Source organism: Magallana gigas, chromosome 8 (genome assembly GCF_963853765.1).
Source record: "Magallana gigas chromosome 8, xbMagGiga1.1, whole genome shotgun sequence".
NCBI classification, from domain to species: Eukaryota; Metazoa; Mollusca; class Bivalvia; order Ostreida; family Ostreidae; genus Magallana; species Magallana gigas.
The window spans coordinates 44,823,842-44,845,300 of NC_088860.1; the positions used below are offsets into that span (position 1 = coordinate 44,823,842).

At 33.4% G+C, this 21,459-nt stretch overlaps 2 long non-coding RNA genes across 2 annotated transcripts; one reads left to right on the plus strand and one right to left on the minus strand.

The window, feature by feature from the left end:
- Positions 1-938: 938 nt before the first annotated feature.
- Positions 939-3,055, plus strand: LOC109617773 (uncharacterized). Its single transcript, XR_002198793.3, has 2 exons — positions 939-1,824; positions 2,492-3,055. It is a non-coding gene; the product is annotated as an uncharacterized lncRNA (long non-coding RNA).
- A 3,358-nt stretch (positions 3,056-6,413) lies between these two features.
- LOC136270638 (uncharacterized) lies at positions 6,414-7,457 on the minus strand. The gene is made up of 3 exons (XR_010708492.1): positions 7,229-7,457; positions 6,929-7,054; positions 6,414-6,512 (listed from the first exon to the last, which is right to left on the minus strand). It is a non-coding gene; the product is annotated as an uncharacterized lncRNA (long non-coding RNA).
- Positions 7,458-21,459: the final 14,002 nt, after the last annotated feature.

The window sequence follows — 21,459 nt, forward strand, 5'->3', positions numbered from 1 at the left end:
TACCATTGTTCTGATAAATGTTCAACATAACACTACAGATACCGCTCACTGTCTAGACCACAGTTGTTTTGACATTAGGGGATATCTAATTAAATTTATTTGACATTGCAACTTGTTTTCGGCATAATGGTTTTTTTTAAAGTTTTATTCATGCAAGTATATAGACACTTTAGCAAAAAGAATATGAAATAAAACTTCATATGGCGAGTATCTCTAAATGTTACAATTTTATGAAGTATAATCACAGTATCAAAATTATATATCACCCTAAAGGAAATAAAAACTTTCTCTTAATTCGTTGTACGTGCAATTGATATTTTCTATAAATGATATTTTTAATAAGCAATCCGTGTTATCTCATCCGTTTATGTGATTTGTAATAAAATATCGTTTAAATTAAATGATTGTTTCCATCAATTAAACAAAACAGTTTTGATGATACAGGCAAGAGCTATGACTAATACATCTATTATCTGTCTTCTAGTGAACAATTAGAATGTCTGAAACACAGGAACTCGAACACTGAAATCTTAATTCTATTGGAGTTCCATTCTATAGTACGAGAGATGATTCACAAATATATAATATATTAGGTCAGGAGAGGTCGCGATAGATCTTGCTAGAGCTACGATCTGTCATTGGTCTATGAATCTCTACTAATCGTAAATGTATAGACAGTTCATCTTGTATGTAAAAGTGGGACCATTATATAAAGACCTGAGAGAGACGGAAAGAGATAAACGCCACCAGTCGAGTAGAGTCAACCCCATGAAATAGATCATCTCACCTATGATGTAATAGATCATCTCGCTTATGATGATTTAAAGAAGAAGTTTTAGTAAATTATAGTGAACAAAACCTACAAATAGAAGAGCGTTCAGTTTTTACACTGATAACATAATCCTAAAAAGTTTGGATTCATTTATTTCTGATTAAGAGGCTGTCCAAGCAAACATCAGGCTTATATATAAGAAAGCGTCGCACTTCGATTTTCACGAATTTTTTGTTTTCCCTCTGAAATAGTATCCTTGTATTCTCTTTTAACCAACAATAATGATGATTTGCTTGAAAAAATAATTTAAGTGGTTATTCGGACGGGAAGATATATATTTCATTCTCTTATATAAATCATTGAAACCATGTACCAAACTGTGAGCTTTTAAATCCAATACATTGTTATTGATGAGGGTTTGTATTTTTTATAAATGAGAAAAATATTTAGACTTTTTATTGATAAAATAAAATGAGTAGGAAAAGCTTGCGTTGAAAAATTGTAGACAAGTATATTTTGGTAATGTTTGATAATTTCAGTTACCTCCCTTGCCAAATGAATATTTGGAGGCTTAAAAACTGAAGAAAAAAATAAAAGCAATAAATTTTCAACTATAAATAATTCATATAAAATCAGCTTAATTGTTTATGATAGACATAATTTTTTTTAACGCTGAAATATATTTAAAAAAAATATTCAGTGCGGGTTTATTTTCAAAACCAGTGTAAACAAAGATGGCCGACGCTAACGTCTGTGCACAGCATGCTGCCAGAGTTGATTGTTTTTCGGTGATTTGGTGATGTTGTCTCGATCTCAAAAACCAGTGGAAGTTAAATCAGGTCGCCAACAATAGTAAGCATCCCGAACCTTTTATGGAAACTGAGATTAATTACTGTTAGCGGACGAATTTCAACAAGTCAGCCAACAAATTATGCAGCTATGGGTACATTGATGTACACATCCACTCCTCAAAGAAAAAAGCAAGAGGTGTTCACCTGATGACGACAGAGGAATGTTATTTCTTGACAAATGGGTAGTTCCAGAGGGGTCAGGTAAATAATATGCATTTTGAGAGAGAGAGAGAGAGAGAGAGAGAGAGAGAGAGAGAGAGAGAGAGAGAGAGAGAGAGCGCATTCTTACATTTATGTTATTTACCGGTAATATCAGATGTTTACTTGCACATTTAATTTGTATTAATTGCATTCACATACCATGAATAAATCTTTGTAAAAGGAAAGTACAACAATAATCATAGAGTGTTTTATGTGGTTAATATTGGGAAAATATCCTACAAAATTTTTAGTTAGGTTTGTGTTGAGATTTGGAGTATTCTTTTTTTCCTTTGATAGGTCAATTTAGTCTTCAATCTTCATCTCTTTAATTTTCATAATTGAAAAATATTGCTTTGTTAAAAATTGAAAAAAAAATGTTATGAAATGACAAGTTTTTTTAACATACACAGCAGAAAATATGGGGTAGGGTTTTTTTTGTTAGCACAGCAATATTATTCAACACAGCAGCTATTGACTTGGCAATTGGTCAGAGTACATATCACACAAAAAATGTAAATAAACAATTTCACACAACAGTATGATATTAGTTTTGCTAAAGATAATCAGAATATGAAATGGAATCTCTGTATGTGTTCCACAATATTTATTATCACTTAAAGGTACATGAATTTGTTTTATTATGTGTTTCTCTATTATTTTTTTTTAGAGAAGTGTAAATGAAATATTCTTCTGGAAAATACTGTCCTTCTATATTTAAACTTGGATAAAACATAAAAAAAAAACCTACAAGATTGCTGAAAAAAAAACCCCATTAAGTTGCTTGGCATGATGGATCTGGATGACTTTTACAGCATCTAATATCATGGGTAAAAATGATATTCCTGCATATGAAACAGTGAAAGTGTGCCGAATAAGAAAGAAGATCAAGAAGGGGGTTCAGGGATTATGTGAAGCAGTAATTTGAAAGGATATATTTAGATGGCAGAGAAACTAACTAGATTTGCAAGTCATTATATAAATGGCCACATTCATTTAAATTAACCAATGTTTTCCTAAGGAGTGGTTGAATTTCCAGAAGATATCGCTTGGAATTTGTTTTTCTCAATTTAATCATTTGCACATTTTTCTTCAATGAATAAAGGATGCAAACGAGACTAAAATAAGATGCTTTGAAGTTTGTCGGATTGACCACATGAGAGAGAGAGAGAGAGAGAGAGAGAGAGAGAGAGAGAGAGAGAGAGAGAGAGAGAGAGAGAGAGAGAGAGAGAGAGAGAGGAGAGAGAGAGAGAGAGAGAGAGAGAGAGAGCATTCTTACATTTATATTATTTAATATCAGATAGAGAGAGAGAGAGAGAGAGAGAGAGAGAGAGAGAAGTTGAATGAACTTGTCTTCATGCATCATGCACTGTATGTACAAGTTATCATTGAGCATTTTAATGCTCAATAAATTGTTAAATTGTTATCTTGCCTTGCATGAGTTTATTCTCTGTTTATTTATTCCAAATTGCTACTGCACACTTTCTTAGATAACTAATTTAATTTTAATGTTATTATTAGTTTGATATCTTCATCTATTATGGTTGTTTGTCATACTATGAAAGTAACTTATACTAGCCTAGTTAATTTGTATGTTAAGAGATTTCAATATCTTGAGTAAATAACTAAATATAATTAAATATATTAATTAGTACAACAGTATCCACTGTTAACATGCAAATACATGTACTGACATCACTTAGCATTAGCAATATTATAAAATAACACTGCCCAAGTAAATTGTCCAAACATAGCATCGATACATGAAAATGAAATGTATTCTTTCACTCTTATGCACTGCTTATTTATTCAAATATGTACAACATGCTTGAAAGTTAGTCAGCTGGGTAATTTAGAAATACATTTTTAAAAAGAGGAAAATATATACAGTTTTAAAGAGGCACACTGATTCTTATATGACCATGGATTTGTTTTGGGAATAAGGTTTAAATGGGGGGGGGGGGGGTATCAAAGCATACTGTCCCATGTATATTTTAGCAGCTCATCATACATGGATTATAAAATGGATTAGTATGGGGGATCCAAAAATGGGTGGGGGGGGGGGGGGGGTTCTGATGTCTGACGTTTCTGCTAGATTCATTGTGGACTAAATAATTGTTGTATACCAGTCTGTTTATGTTAATTTTTACCCAAAAGTTAAACACCTGCCTAGAATTTCCAAAAGCTACCTGACTGAAAGTAGAGGTCACATTTCTTAGTTCTCATTCCAAAACAGTTGTATGCATTCATTTTGAAACTTTGGATTGAACAAATTGCTAATGGCACTAATATTGAGATAATAACGAATTCAAATGTTACTACCAAAAAGAAATGATTTGATATATTTATGTGTATTTGTACATTATGGAATTGTTATAATTGTTTTCTTTAAAAAACAAAACAAAAATCCCTCAAATTCAGCAGTACCAATGATAAATTGGATTTGACCTTTTCGCACAAATTGATAAAAAAAACTTCTTTATTTAAGCCAATACCGCTTCAATATTATTATCCCATCAAGTTTATTACCAGTTCAAGAAGAAAATTTTAGTTAATACTTATTGAAAACACACAAATACATTGAATTTGAAAAATTTAATTATTATTTCTTAATCAGTGATTAACACATTTTGAATCCTTATTCTCAAATTTATGTACCTAATGAAATACTGAAAACCCTTAAAATAATTTGATTGTATATTAGACCATCCAAATAGTGAAATGTTCAGGTAATATTCTTCAGTTGTGAATAGTTTTAGCAGACTTAAACTCAGTTTTCAACATTTTTGTCAAAATGACCTTTTTGCACTTAAAATTATGAAAAATGTTGGTTTTTGATGAGTGAACATTATTTCTTTCGTCATAAAACATTTCCTATTATAAAGATATAAGCATGTATTAAATTATAGTCAATATTTGTGACATGAACTCTGTCATTCACTGTCTTTTAACAATAATAATAACACGTTATGCATGGAAAAACTTCATTTTCAATGTTAAAAATGGGTAATTTTGTGCAACTGCTTCTATGAGACCGATGCTGTTCCCACTGAATTTATTTTTGTTTCTCAAAATAACATTTCTCAGGTTTATAAAGATGCCTCATTTTTTCCTTTCATGAAAATGTATTGGATTTTATTGAAATTTCAAATTAACATTAAAATACCAGAATTTTTGTTTACAAAATATGCATCAACTATGATAAGGCATATATTTTTGTTTGAAATATATTTATACTTTAAAAGCAGTCTAAGTTAAAGAGTTAAGTGTGTTTAAACTAAATAATATAATTTTTAAAAAGGTTTAATGGAATTAAGTAGTTTTACAGCTTATCAAACTTCCCAATATTTTTACAACTTCTGTGACCTTTTTGTACTTAACATGTTCGAAATTCAAAAATAGACATTTTTCTGGCTAGTTAGGCATACAATGAACTTTTTCTTTCACATGTATAACAATCATGTTAAAATGAAGTGATACACAAAAATTTATTGAAATCCAAGACATAGCATGTGCAAAGCCCTGCCTGAATTTTGCTTGGACAGCCTCTTAATTTGGTATTTTATTCTTTAAAAGTACATCAAATATAAATCTAAAATTTTAAACAGAAACAATTGCTAGTTTACCCAGAAATTACAAAAAATGTAAAGTTAAAATTTAAAGGATAAGTTCATTTTTATGTCGACAACGTCTCTAACGAAATGGCTTTCATCCAGTTTATACATAAAAAGACAATTGGTATGCGTTTTTTAACAAGGAAAAAACTGAAATAAGCTGAAAAAGATTAATTTAAAATGGTGAGATACTAGTAAAAAAATAACCAGAGTATGCCTATTATTATTTTTCAATTTCAAGAGAGAGGGGACTTTGCAATTACATAAGATGTCATTGTTCAAAGGTTAATCCGAAAGTAATCTCAAAGATGTGATATAATCGTGGAAAAACCGCGTGAAGTGGCAACAAATCGTGCTTTCAAATATCTACCTAATTCAATTCAGACCTGAAATTGTTAATGCATTGTGATTATTATTTCTGAAGATAATATATTTTGTAGAACATGAGGTAACGATAGTCGCCGCACGCTAGCGACGTCTTTTCTAGATCTTTGAGGTTCTGGTAGAATTTCGTAATTTAGTACTATTTTACATTTTTTGATAATTTTTATTTATAAAGTCTATTATATAACTAATTAATATATAACTAATTAATCTTTTTGTAATCGATGAAGAAGTATATTGGATTATTCAATGTGCGATCAGTTTGTCAAGGTATTTTCAAGAAGTCATGAACGTAGTTTTATGATATTGCCACTGACGTAAGAACCCAGCTTTAATTTTCCTTATTAAGGTGGATCTCTTCACCAAATAAGTGTAGGAGATTTTTGTTGCATGCATTTGTTACCAATACTAGGCACAGTATTCAACAATAATATACCTCAAAATACAATACACTATTTTCTAGAGAATTTTTAAAATATCAGTCTGGTTCCAGATAACCCCTTATTTATCAAATTTTTTAACATTTCTGTTTTAAAATTCTTATGAAAGTGAAATGTTATTAAGTTTAGAAATGAAAAACAAAAAAATCATGAATGAAGTTTGTATGATTTTTATTGGAATCCACATAAATTTGAAACTAAAATATAAAAAAATTCTGTTAAGGCAAACTGCTGGACAAAATCCCACAAAAACCTGAAAATATAAACAATATTCGTTGGTGAATGGGATGAAGAAAAGAAATTGAATGAAATTGAAAAATTAAAGGAAATACTTAATTATTGCAAAAATCTTGGTTTGAAAGATCCTGTTTAAGAGTTGTCTTTCTTTATTTTACATGGTCTCAAATATCTTGGGATCAATTTTTTAATTAACAAAAATCACGAAGAAAAATTAAAAAAGGAACAAGTCTATGCTAAATATGTAGATATAAGATAAGTAGTGCTTATGATAATGTTTGAAGCTGAAAAATTATTTTATTGATGAATGCATTATATATATTTAACTCTTCAGAACAAAATATTAGTAGTTAATTATATTATAAATTGCCTTTTACTTTTTTATATACAATAGCAATTATAAACAACAACCATACGCATATTAATACATACATTAGATGTCCATAGTGATACACATGCATGTGTGGAAATGAAAAACATGCTCCTTTTCAGAATCCTGTCTTTCCCTCATTTTGCTTGCAAATCCGGGCTTCCACTGCTATTGCTACCTAGCTGTATCTATTTAAATCAAAATACATGAGTTTAATGTCAAAGTTTCAGTGAAAGTCTTTTACTGTAATTTTGTTTTTTAATTTGGGAATTTAGGATCAATTCAAGAGATCGTACTACGGTACTTTCGTTTTATATTCATCATACATATATAGTTTAAATGAAAATTTGACATCTGCTTACCTATATCGATAATCCGCCACATATGTATGATCGTCTGTTGCAGATGACATGACAAAAATGTATTGCCAATAGCAGCAGAGCAGGGAAACGGTATATTATTTAGAGTCCACGTTTTCCGTACAAAACAGCTGATAATCAATGTTAGTTAAAAGCTTTAAACAGGAAGAAAATTGACATATTTTCTAAGCGTTTTGGTGATTTCAGTCCTATCTCGTCTCCTTAGTTAGAAGAGTTCAATTAAACGGTGTATAGCTGTTTTGTACCACGACATAATGTTATCAATCCGGAACACAATGGCGTTTCGAACGGAAGTCAGACATGTTTGTGACGATGTAGCCTTCCACCTTAACAAGACATTTATTATACAATTATTATAATAATATGCAAAGTCAACTTGCGCATGCATGGGTCAGAGTCTAGTGTAATTTTAATTCTTTTGTACCCAATGAAAAATGACAATAACAAACTGTCAGCCATCTCAAATATCCATAAAACGAAATAAAAATTCATAGCAGAGTAACATGGACCTCTAAAAAGATAGAGGTAGGATCAGGTGCCTAGGAGGAGTAAGCATCCTCTGCTGACCCTTCGCAACCGCCTTGTGCTCTTTGTCGTAATCGGGAAAAAAGGAAAAGTCCGTTGACCATTAGGTTATTAATTATGATCTATCAATAAGTATAAAAACGTCAGTCAGTATGAGACCCAGTGGAAGATTGTATTTGCTGACAAAGTCGTTGTATTGACCATAGAACTCACGAAAAGATAACTTCAAACGAGACTGTTGATAGTCCTGTTTTATCAACTTGTCAGTAGCTTTCCTGGCCTTAGAAACTGTTCGTACGAAGAGCATGCCCTTGTTTATCGAATTAACTGAGAGATATAAACACCATATGCAGATGATGAAGGTATATTGCTACAATAGTAAGAATAGTTGACTAGAGAAAAATTGAAGTCATCGCGTTTATCATAAGGTTTTGTTGTTAGGTTACCATCAATGTCCATTTCCAGTAACGTATCCAAATGTGAAACAGATGACACAGACTCTTTGATATCGTTTATTCAAGTTCAATGGGATATATCGAGAAGACAAGTATGAAAATAAGAATAGTTAATTTATAATACGTCGTTGATATACCTAAATATTGAGTTGAAGGCCACAGCAAGTGTTTTTATTTTATCACGTATAAGTTTTAGAATAAATTCTGCTTCATAAAAATACAAAAGTAGGTCTGCTAACAATGGGACACAATTGTACCCATGATAACTCCAACAGATTGTTTGAAGACTTGATTTCAAAAATCTACATAGATATTGTCTATCAGAAACTCAAGCATCTTTTTAATGTCAACTTCATAGCACATGTATATGCAATCAGAATGGTTTTTAAACAAAATATTTTTTTTGATTTCCAATGACAAGGTAAGCATTTTTATGACATCCATTTCCTTTCAAGAAACAACTGTCGATGATATCAAAAAGCTTAGATTATAATTTGTCATGAGAAATGGTTGTATAAAGCGTTGAAAAATCCTACGTTTTGATGTTATTAAGTTTGATTTTGTGACCTCAAAGTTTCTAATAATTTTTTAGAGTTTTTTTCGTATCCACATCTGATTCACACCACTTCTGGAGCGTATTGTTATACAGTATTCTTGAAGTTTCTCCTTCACTAACGCTGTTAATGTGCAATGTCTCCAGGGACGCTTGTGGCTGTTACAGTGGATTTGCCAATAATTTCAACTAACCCTTAGGATACTACATTAATTTTTAAATATAATAATATCACACATCTGATACAAGGCAAACAATATTTAAAAGATTTATATACATGTATAAACATTAAATCATATTTTATTTTCAAAATTTTCGTTATTGAAAGGATATGAGCAAACAAATTTATAAAGGCGCTAACGCACGCTACTTAGTTTGTTTGCATACATTTCTGCACACATTTCTGCTGTAATGATACTTTTTCTTTAAAAAAAAGTATGAGTCAATGCTTAAATAATAATCTGTTGCAGCTTAACAAACATTTTACTTGCAAAAATGGAGAGTGTAAATATTTAAGCATATATCTGTGATTATTTTCTGCCAAAACATATTCATTTTTAAAACAAAGAATTTGCAGTGTTTAAGATGGAAAAAATGCAACGCAATATATGAACTGTGATAATTTGTTTATGATTATTCTTTATCCAAACACATTGGAACAAGAGATATTTTTGAGTAGTAATTTCCAATATTTTGTGTTGACAAATAACAATTATTAGATTGATTTAATCTTTTCAGAACCTTTTGTACTTTTACACGAACAAGCTATGTTTTGCCAAACAAATCAATTAACAAAACTTCAAAATATTTAAAAAAAAATGTGTGTAGCTATTAAAAAAACTTGACTTGGTAGTGGATTTACAAAGTATCGATGCTATAAATAAAGAGAAGAACAAAAGATAGATAACTCTAACAACATCCTCTCCAAAAGAAGTATCATCATGCATTTTTTTAGAAAGATCTAGATTGTATAAAAAGCACAGAGAAATTCACTGTATTGAAGCTCCACCTCTGCCCTGGTTGGGGTTTGAAATTACTCTTCTATGGAATCCACATTTCTAGCAGAGACCAGCCACCGCGCTGACCACACGACCAAAAGAAGTAAATGATCTTTTTTTCTACATACCATAGAAATTGAACTTTGCCAGTCAACTTTTTTCAGATGTTTAAGGCAACGTTAACCTTTAAAAAGGGGTATTGTCTTTCAGATGTTTTATAAGGTTTTATTATTTTATTTTTGTGAAGCCTAAATTTCGCTAAAATAGGTTCATTTTTGATAAATCAATCCGAGATTTTATGTTTGTCAATATTTTCCAACAAATAACTATGGTTTTAATTTTGGGACTCCAAATCATATTAACTGATTTAGATCTAATAAATTAAAAAAAAAGTGTCATATAGAAACATGGGGGAACAGCTGTAGACATCGTATTTTAAACAAATGAAAAACAAATCTTTTAAATAAGCTTTCTAATTTACAAAAAGCAAAATTTAAAATGTTGGAATATCTATATGAATAAAATTTGAATACCTGGTTAGAAATACGAATTATGCCATTTATATGGTGATACCTAAGAATGAAAAGTCGAACGGTTAAATGTGTCTTTTTCATGAAAGTTGAGTATTAAACATGCATAGGTTCTATATATACAACTGGGACTAAATATTATACCAGTCACTAAATTAATCGTACTAGATCAATCGCATTATTAACTAAGTCAGAGAAATACAAGTAAAGGTGATTCCATGAAGATGGCAGTCGCTTTGATTTCTTAAACCATCTGATAACAAAATGATATGAATGATACGGTTGAACACGTAATGTAAATAACAAAGACTAACAAAATCGTTACATATTGCATGTAAAAACACAATACATTGATTCATATCAACTCGGAACAATATAATGTTAAAAACAAATGTAATATTTGAATACACGTAAAACTAGCATATTTGATAAATTTACATAAAGAATGAAGAAGTTAAAAAATTAAACAACAATTTAGCTTTTCACACACCTGTGTGAAATAAATTACCTTAAACGTCAAAAAAAACCATACACCTTTTTTCTAAATAGTGGTAACAAGATCAACCATAGAAAAAATATGCAAACTTTTCAAAAGCATATATTTTTTATTTTTATTTTTTACTCGTAAGCAATTTTGTTCAGTATTTAAAAATATTCCAAGATCGCAAACAATGAAATTGGGCCAGCTTTAAAGCAATAAGAAATTGTTTCATTAATATCACAGGCCTAGGAAACGATTATTAAAAAATCATTATCAGCAGACATCAGTAATCGTAAGAGATCACAGTCATGGTGGAAGATTAACTAAGTCACAAACTAGAACTGGAAAGCATGTACTTCTTATCATTGACAATGAGCAAGTATATGTATATGACACTGACAAGGATAATATATTCAACTCCTTCTACAGTCTACCGTAGATGATTCTTCAGCTGTGTTACCTCTCTTCTTTTGTCCTAACCAATGAAGAAAGAAGCAAGATACTGCTTTAGCTTGACACAAGTAAAGTTCGCGATCCTGATCGCAAAAACCCAAGGCTTTTCAAGGAATCTGCATCTAATCCATGTTATTCTCTATATAAAGTCTTTAACAAATCTCTCAGTACTTCTTGTTTTCCAGACCCATAGAAAATGGAGAACTTCATTCCTAACCAAAAAAAAAAAAAAGGAACACAAACGAATTAACAACTTATCGTCTAATCTCGCTTCTCTCTATTACTGGCAAATATTTTTTTAACGTTGTGCCTACAATTTCATTTATGAATACTTTCAGAAATTCAATATCATTTCTAAAAATTAATCAGACTTTTAACAGTTAATCAGTTAAACGATCTAACAAAAGTTATACGAACAACAGAAAACAGCTAGTAGTTTCAAACTAAGAAGAGCCAGACTGGGATTTCAACAAATCTAATGTACCACAAGGATCTCTATAAGCACCGTTTACATTTCTTGAATATATCAACGACATCAAAAGTTTTCAAACATAGCAATTTATCTCACATCCCTATATCCTCTCTGTTACTTTACTCACCTGTTACTTATCTTATTTTCGTCCATTACGCACTTCTTGTACACACTGTTAGTTCTGCCTTTAATTATTCATAAACGTGCTTACAAGGACATTCCAACCTGGGTACATTAATAACTTAATATTTGTACATCGTATCTTAACAAAAATATTAATATAAGTTGTTTTCTGGTTTCCGAATGCTTGTTTGATAATGAGTTAAAGTTTATATGTTCTACGTTGTAGTCATTATCAACTATGGTTTACACTAAGCACGTAATCAATAATAATTAATATATTGTATATAGCAGTCCATTGTTGGCTGTAATTATATAAGCAATCGTTCAGGAAAGAATTGTATAGTGGAGAAGTCTATAAGAAACAATGAAGCTGACTTATATAAATTGACCTTAGCCTAATAGAGATCAGATTAATTTGAGCAGTCACTTCTAATTTTTTCTCCTGTGATTAATAATTAAGGTACACTGGCTTTTTGCACTTCCTGTAACCATTATTGTGAATCCTTAACTCTGGAGTATATAATTAGTGGACGAGTTTGAATCTAATGTCTTATCGTTCAAAACGTAACGGCTATTTATGCAAACTGTAATGTGCAAACACTTCTTTAGGGGACTAATAGAATCATTCATTATTACGAGTGTGGGATAGTGAAGTTCCACCGAGCGGACAAGATTCACGGTCTAGGACGAGGCTTTGCCGAGTCCTACACCGTGAATTTTGGTCCCGAGGGGGAATTTCACTATCCCACACGAGTATATAATGAATGATTATTTTTCTCGCATTATATTAGTTTAAAAAATGATGTTTGACAACTTTCTGTTATGACGTTCAAAAGATTACTTTCGGTTTATCCCTCCGCGTGCTTCAAATAGTGCAAGTTAAATGAAAGAATACGACAGTTTTTTTCAATCAAAATATGAAAAATTGTAATTAATTAAGCAACACAATTACTTAATAGTTAATCTCAATGCACTATTTTGCATTTCCCTACAGCAGACAACGTTTGCTTACGTTTTTAAACGGCGTAGTAATACACAGTGTAAGACAGAAAAATCTCACACTGCTGTCTCACACCGGACAAACCGATGTCACACCGGTGATAATGCTAGAACATATAATCGTTTACGGTATGGAACAATTTAGGATCCATAATGATAAAAAACGGTACGCTAAAAGATACATTTTCATCACATATTTTTTTAGCCTCAGAGTAGTAAAGTTGATAATCGTTTTATACAATAAGATCACTGGCTCTGCAACTATTTCAAAATGGCAATTGCATCGACAGTTCTTTTTCGGTATATAAGTTTGTTAAACGATTACAAACACTCAAGTATATGTAGCAGTTCGGTGTTTTTTACTTTAATGATTAAGCAAACGTTCAGGAGATGGAATCCATGAATTGGAAAAAAATGGGCTATAATGTAACAAGCAAAAAATGATGCCAGATTAGACAATTTGACCTACGACTAACAGAGATCAGCTCTGAGCAGACACTTCTTTCTAATTCTTTCTCATGTGATGAAAAATTAAGGTACATCGGCTTTTTGCACCTCTTGTAGGTATTATCGCGAATATTATTAAATTCAGTATCACTAGTATTTACAGCAGTGTCTATGTAAAGGAATGAAGCGGTTTTATAATGCACAATGAATATCAATTATTACGTTACGATACATTCCCTAAGAACGATCGAAAGGAATGCATATCGTGACGTCAAGGTTAACTATGACGTCATATCTTATGAAGTGACTTTCTACATATCGCTGTGAAATTAATCTGGAAGCCTTAACATAGCCGCGTAATGATCATATCATTTAATATTTATTCGTTTGATGAGATATCGGCGCTTCTGATTGGTCGAAAAATTTCTTTGATACCTGCATCAATAAAATTTTAGCCGGATCTACTTTTCTCAACTGTTCTGATCTAACACTATTTATAGAACGGGAATTTCCAAGATAAACACTGTCAACAAAATGTAAAGTTGTGTCTGTTTTATTGTCAGCAAACAAAATGCAACCTTGAGAATATAAAAAAAATGAAAGTTTAACCTTCAAAAATAAACAAAACACATTATTTGATTCACGAAATAGAGAATTAAGCGTCTTCTCACGATTTCGTCTGCTTGAGATCAATCAACATTTACAGCGAGGCTGGCTGTTCCTTTTCCAGGAATATTATAACGAACATATAGGCCTATAAACTTTCACGGTAACACTTCTGTTCAAATTTGGTAACGATGATTTTTGAATTTACACACGTACACCATCTGTCATCAGAATAAGCGTCGTAAAGAAAAGCTATGAGTAATGCATCAACTCCTTCGGCGCATTCCAAGCGGCAGATATACCATTTAAGTACATCACTAGCTATCTAGTTACCACAACGTTTACAAAAGTCGCTTATACATACTATTCTTTGTCGACATATCAGCTATTTTCGTCCACGATCGCCTTTCCTTGGATGGTTATGTCCAGTTGCATATTCCAGCGATCTCACATGAAAACTAGTTTTAATACGAGTTTTTCTGCACAGTGAATAATATCACAAGCTATCGCATGTATTTTCCTTTCGTTTTCAATTCATCCGGTTCAGATTTTAACTCACTATTTGTGTTTAATCCATTAAATTCAGCTCAATAGCTCTGCATCAGCTGAAGGCGCATCCATTTTGAATACCGTTGCTGTTGTTGTTTTTTATTCATACGCGCCGCTTCATTTACATTATTTACATTTTTGATCAATGACACTTCACATTTTTTTATTTGAAAATGTTTTATTAAATGATAAGAAATGAAGATAATAATTTTTCTATTGATCGACGTATCAAAGAAAAAATTGACCGGAAAACTTTTTCATCAATGCGCTACGCGCATTGATGAAGTTTTCCGGTCAATTTTTTCTTTGATACGTCGATCAATAGAAAAATTATTATCTTCATTTCTTAATTCCAAAACAATTGGAATAACGAAGTATAACTCAAGGATTTATACCCATTTATTTACTATGAAATATTTAGTTACTATGAGAAAAGAGGAAGTTTATACTCCCTGATCCTCCGGGGGGGGAGGGGGGGGGGCTCTGAAAGGGCCCTGGAGCCTCAGGTCTGGGGGGGGGGGGGGGCAAAGAAAACCGGATCCTCTGGCAACCTCTCCTATAGGGCATGGCCCTACTTTTTACGTTCCTCATTCGCCGGAAGAGCGCAGCAGGTCCCCTCACTCTGGGCGCTGGTGTTGGTGGTGGGGCCGGGGGGCGTGGAGGGGATTGACAACACCTCCGGTGATTGTGGCTGTTGCTGCTGCTGCCGTCTCCTCCTCTCCACCATGGCCACAACATCCTCCTATGAGCCCACTCTCCCCAAGTCCTCCTCTCTCCCTATCCTCTCCAGGGGAGACAAGGGGGCATCTCGGGCCTGAATATTGGCCACCGGCTCTGAGGAGATCTTACATAACTCTTCCCGTCCCACTCGTAAGTAACAACCTCCAACACTCCTCTAATATTAGGTACATCAGTGTAAAACTCCATAAAAATTCATCTTGGGGCGACTCTTAAGAGATCTAGCTGATGAATGAGAGCTGGGCGGAAACGCGCTGCTATTTATGCACCTCAGTACCAAAATGGCTGCCGTTGCCTAGTTTCGGCAGCTAGATATGACGTCATTTTCAGTTATGACGTCAGAATCTTGTAGTCTTCATATGGTATTTCCAACACTTGAATATCCATATTAAACTTTACACTCCGTTTTCTTCGTCTATGGCTTGAGTTTTCAATTTTAGGTAAAGAAATTCCAAAGTCACCATCTTCATATTGTCTATCTGTGAAATCACTCGACGACAAGCTCTCCCCTGATGGGTGAACATGCATCTCAGATACCCGAAGTTCTGATTATCCTTGTAGAAAACGCCTGTTAATTGCTCGAGTAATTATACCCGCACTTTCTAAAGAAAGTTCGGGTATATTGTTGTTACCCTGTTCCGTCCGTCCGTCCGTCCGTCCGTCTGTCACGTTTTACTTTCTCAAACTGCTCTTACATCTTATAAACCAGCAAACAGAACTCTTGGAGTTTGATTTGGGGTATCATGTTGTTTTGTAAAAAGGTTTCAAAAATTCTCTGTTAGTCCTGGGGGTCAAATAATTGGTAAAAAATGACGTTTTTTCACAAAAAACATTCTTCCTCGAACTCCTCCTACATTTTCAACAGTAGACAAATTATCTTTTGGAATATGTTTTAGGGTATCCTATAGATGCACAAAAAGGTTTCGGAATTTTCAATTTTGTCCTGGGGGTCATTTAATGACTGAAAAATGACGGTTTTTTTTTTTTTTACAAAAAAACTGGTTTCAAAAACGTCATTTTTTTTTGGCATTAGCCAAATGATCTTCTATAATATGATTGGGGGTGTCATATTGAGGCGTGATCAGGTTCCAGAATTTTTTTTTATTAATGGGATCAGTGGGCAACAAAAAATTGGGGCTGTCCTATAGATGTGCAATAAGGTTTTAAAAATTTAAATTTCATCCAGGGAGTCAAATAGTAGCAGAAAATTGACGTTTATCACTTAAAAACAAAACATTGATCCAAGAGCTCCTCTTATGATTTAATGGATAGACAATCATATCTTGGGATATGATAGGGACTGTTATATAGATGTGCAGTAAGGTTTTAAAAATTTAAATTTCATCCAGGGAGTCAAAAAGTAGCAGAAAATTGACGTTTATCACTTCAAAAAAACATAGATCCTATAACTCCTTTTTATGATTTAATGGATAGACACACCATATCTTGGGATATGATAGGAACTGTTCCATAGATGTGCATTACGGTTTTGAAAAATTAAATTTAACCCTGAGGCCCATTACCTACCGGTACATACCCTTTGATGCCCTTTAAGGATCAAGAGTATATATGGTTAAGGGGTGGGGATCTCAACCGTTTTCGAGATATTCGTGCACTTCCCGTTCAAGGGGGGTCATGACCACCCCCGGGGCCCATGACCTACATACCGTTTGATGCCCCTTGACACAAGGAACAAGAATATATATGGTTTAAGGGTGGGGATCTCAACTGTTTTGAAGATATTAAGGGACTTGCGGTTTGAGGGGGTCAGGACCACCCACAGGGCCCATGACCTACATAGCATTTGATGCCACTTGACATCAGAAACATGAATATATTTGGTTCAGGGGTCATGATTATAACAGTTTCTGAGATATATAGTAATTTCAAATTCCCGGGGGGGTGGGGATGACCCCAGGGGTCAGATCTAATAAACCCTATATATTGCCAGTAACAGCCAATATAAGATTATGAAAACCCTATATCATTATCTTTGTCCGTTTTCAAGTTACCATTTACAATAGAGTCTACGATTCTTCCTACAAGGTTCAATGTTAGACCCCACACCCTTTTGACACCCCCCTCCCCCGAAAAGTGGCTGTCTAACCCAAAATGAAAAAAATCAAACCAGGGTGCACAACTAGATATGCAGGCCTATCATATCCTAGAGTTTTGTACAATTCTGTTCAACCATCTCTGAGAAACAAGTTCAGAGCAGGAAAGAAGAAAAAGAAGATGAAGAATAATAATACATGTATTAAGAACCGTACAAAAACAATAAGTCTCCAAATTTCATTCGGGAGACTTAATAATAAAGATTAAATAGAGATAGGATCATCAAACATCAATAATTTAAAGATAATTGACAATTTCTGATTCTAATGGGGTCAGGATGACCCCTTAGGGTCATGACTTACATGCCATAATGATCTGATGCGCCTGCATGACCTAAGGAGGAATAATATCTTTGGATTAAGGTGGGGATGGTTTTTATGATATTATATTTCCGATTATATATTGGGACTATAGTCTGTCGATCCCAAAATATTCATGCAGCACATTTGGACGATTTATAATGGAAAATGTTGACATCTTTTCTCCATTTGGAAGTCACTCAGAAGACCTTGCACAATTTTTCAACACTATAATCCGGGTCTGTTGAAATGCAAACCCCCGTAGACTTCTTTGTTTTTAGCCGTATATTTATACCAGCTGATAAGCTAGAGAGGACGTTTTAAAGAAAGAATAATGAGAATGTGTAATGCTTCTAAAAGAGAATCGCTTGAACCCTGAGGTATATATAAATATACAGCAAAAAGTGAATCGAGGATATTTTGGGACAGAACATAGTGGTCAATGCATGTACTGTTAATTTTGAGGAAATAAATATTCTTGAATAAATAATCTAATATTGCTAATCTTTCAAAAAAAAAAAGGTACATAAAGTATATCGTTTTAGCATGATTAACAAATCTATGAGGTAAATAACATTAGATAAGATTTTCCGTTTTCCCTTCCGTTCCGCTTTCCGTTCCGTTTTCCGTTCCGCGTTTTAGCAACGCCCATGTATGTATACACGTGAACCCATCTAATCGAAGAGCTGGGTAAAACTAGTACCCGCTAATGAGACATGCAGACCTGTGTTGTGTACGTAACTTCAGACAAAGATCATTCGTTTGTAACATGCATGTCTTTTTATGACATATTCTTCAAATCCACTTGCACTATTTTATTAGGTAAATAACAGCTTTAAGGTGGTGCAGGACACCTGCATATTGTAATGTATATGTATACTTTCTATTGAGATAAACAATAAAGTATATTAAATATTGATTAAATATTTACCCCCCAAATAATGTTACCTAACATTGAATCGCAATGGGTTTGAGCGTTTACATGTCTGTAAGAGCATTGGGGTCCAAGGTGTATTTTTGGTAATTTTACAATTGATATAAATAAATTTTCATGGGGAGGGGGGGGGGGGTCTGGACCCCTTCTCTAAATCTGTGCACACGATGATGTTCATGTAGGCACACAGAAGCAAATCTAAAACCGGCAACCGCCACGGGGAGGGGGCATAATTTAAATATTTAATTTTGTTTGTATTAATTATATAGACCATTATACTAGTACTTTCTATGACATAAAATGTTAAGATTATTGATTAACTGAAAATTCACTGCAAACAGTTCTACCCCAAATTGCACATAAAGTGCTGCTCATGTCACGATGTGTATTATCATATGGGAAGGGATCTCATCCTTCAGTTATGAAAATTATAAATTTTAATTGTATTACCGGAGCTTGCATATAGCCTTCATTTTTAATTAAACTGGTACAAAACAGTGTTATTTAGGGGCAAACACATGGTGCGGGTATTACTGTCTAATGACAGCATCTAGTTGAATCTTGGCTCCTTCGCAAATCCAAAAAAAATGTGGCTAGTCTTCCGGGAAAAGGATTTTCTACTGCTAATGTCAACAGTATGTGGGCAAGAAAATTCAAACTGGTGATGTTCCGAGCCAATGCTAACACCCTCAATATTGTTCTCTGTTTTTCCTCATTCATATCTGCATTCTATTTGGTTACTAATTGATAACCCTCAAAGGTAAGACTCAATATTTTGCTCATCATCAATTGTTTGCTTGACAGAATTATAAAAAATATTTAAAGAGCAGTTTATTATATACCCATATTTCTTGCCCCACCAATACCTTCTGGGGCACGTGAGAAACAAGAAAAAACAGTTTCAACATAACCCAAGGTCAGACTCAGCGCGTGACATTGTTTTCCCCCTCGCGTGAAAATTAAACTGGAAAAAACCAGCTATATGAATTTTACACCTGGAAATCACCGCCCCAAAGACTATAAAACAGGGCCCCTCGGACTTGGGCAGGTCACATTGCAAACCATGACGTTTAAAAACGTCCTCCATATTAGCCAAGATTCTCTCTCTATTGGAATGGGCTATTACGATCCATCACTAGTGACAGAGACCCAGGACCCAGTCAACTAAGAGATGGCTGCTTACAACTCAGTGATCAGTAAGGAAGACTTTGGGATCATTACCACGACCCAGGAAGGAATTCTCAACAGTCTCCATATGATGAGTGACGAAATAGGAAAACATACTAGCTTGATCTTAATCAAACTAGGCGAAATGAACAAAACTACGCAGCCAAAAACTACGCAGGGGAAAAAACTCGGCTCATGCTACACTGTGGAGAACCAGGTCACTATTCGCCGGATTGCCCTACAAAGGAAAACAACCGGGGCTCGACTTCCAATCAGAGTAATAACTACAGTAGACCTTCAAACACCAATTGTTTTATCTGCAAAAAGGAAGGTCACTGGCCTATGGATGAAAGATTGCCCAGAAAATCTAAAAAAAAAAACCAACAAATACTGGTCAGACCAAGAACATGAGGCTCAGGACTGCCCAGAAAAAGAAAATCACCCTTCAACCAGCAAAGGGAAAGGAGTCAAAGACAAGAAAAAAGCAAAAACCAAGAAACCCAAGGAAGATTGAGACGAGGAAATGAAAAAGGAGCAGAAAAAACCAGGCCGTATGATAAGAGTCAGCAATGACAATTGGTTCGTGGATTCTCCCACTCGTATGAACTCTATATATCTGACAACATTTTCACGCGAATTTATGAACAATGTAATTTCCAGAGAATTTGTCATACTATGTTTTCTAATTTTTTGTGCTTATTTCTTCACTTTTTTCATGTTTTTGATGTTCTTGTTCAAAACATCGTCGGAAACCCACGGTCGGTCTCGCTTCTCTCCAGAGAAGCGAGACCGACCGTGGGTTTTCGACGATGGTTCAATAAAACTCATTTTAACCTATAACCCCCCCCCCCCCCTTTTTTTTTACCTCATTTGCATAAAAAGTGCACTCAGTTGAACCGCCCTGCTAGAGGCCTTATACTACTGATATCAAAGTGTGAAAAATGATTTTCATTTAGAAAGGGTATATGTTAAATCTATAACTAATTAAAATGTAGATATACACAAAAGTGCATGGTTTCTTGATATTTCGAATACAGATTGCGTCCATGAGTGTCGCACGTGATTTCTTTTTTAGATAAAACATTTTATTATGCCCGCAATTATGAAGTAGATTTGATCTATAAGTCTACATTTTTATTAAATGTCCAAATGCGACGATAAACTTTTCAAACATCTTTCCACGATTCCCACACTGGTTACGTTTAAGATGAATTAGATATAGACTTCGACTATTTTTGTCTTTGTTTAAAGCTGCTTAGTCCGATTTTTTTGTAATTACAGTATCAAATTTTTTTCCATACAAATCATTTATCTTAGAAAGTTATGGACTTTCTCCTATTTACACCTGCAGAATCAGTCTCCTTTCAAAGTTAGAAATATTCAAAGTAAATAAAAATAATTTCTCTTTGGGCAAACGAAAAAACAAACCAAAATGCATCACGGGAATGTTTAGAAAAGGAAACCGCTTGGTTTCGTCCCCCGAATGATTAAGGTTATTCAATCCGCATGCTATGCGTCGATTGTAAAGAAAGCAGACTTTAGAAATATTAGCGAACAAAACGTACATATGTTTATTTGTAATTTGTCTGATCATTTCGACCTTTATTTAAAGCGATGTCAAATTCGTATAACAACTTATATGTACCCGTCTCGTCGTCAGGGGTGAAATTTAATATGAGGCGAAATAACGAGGTACCTTTTAATGTCGTTTGTTTTGTTAGCAAATTTTGTACGTATTTTTCTTCATTTAAATTTGGCATAATTGACGG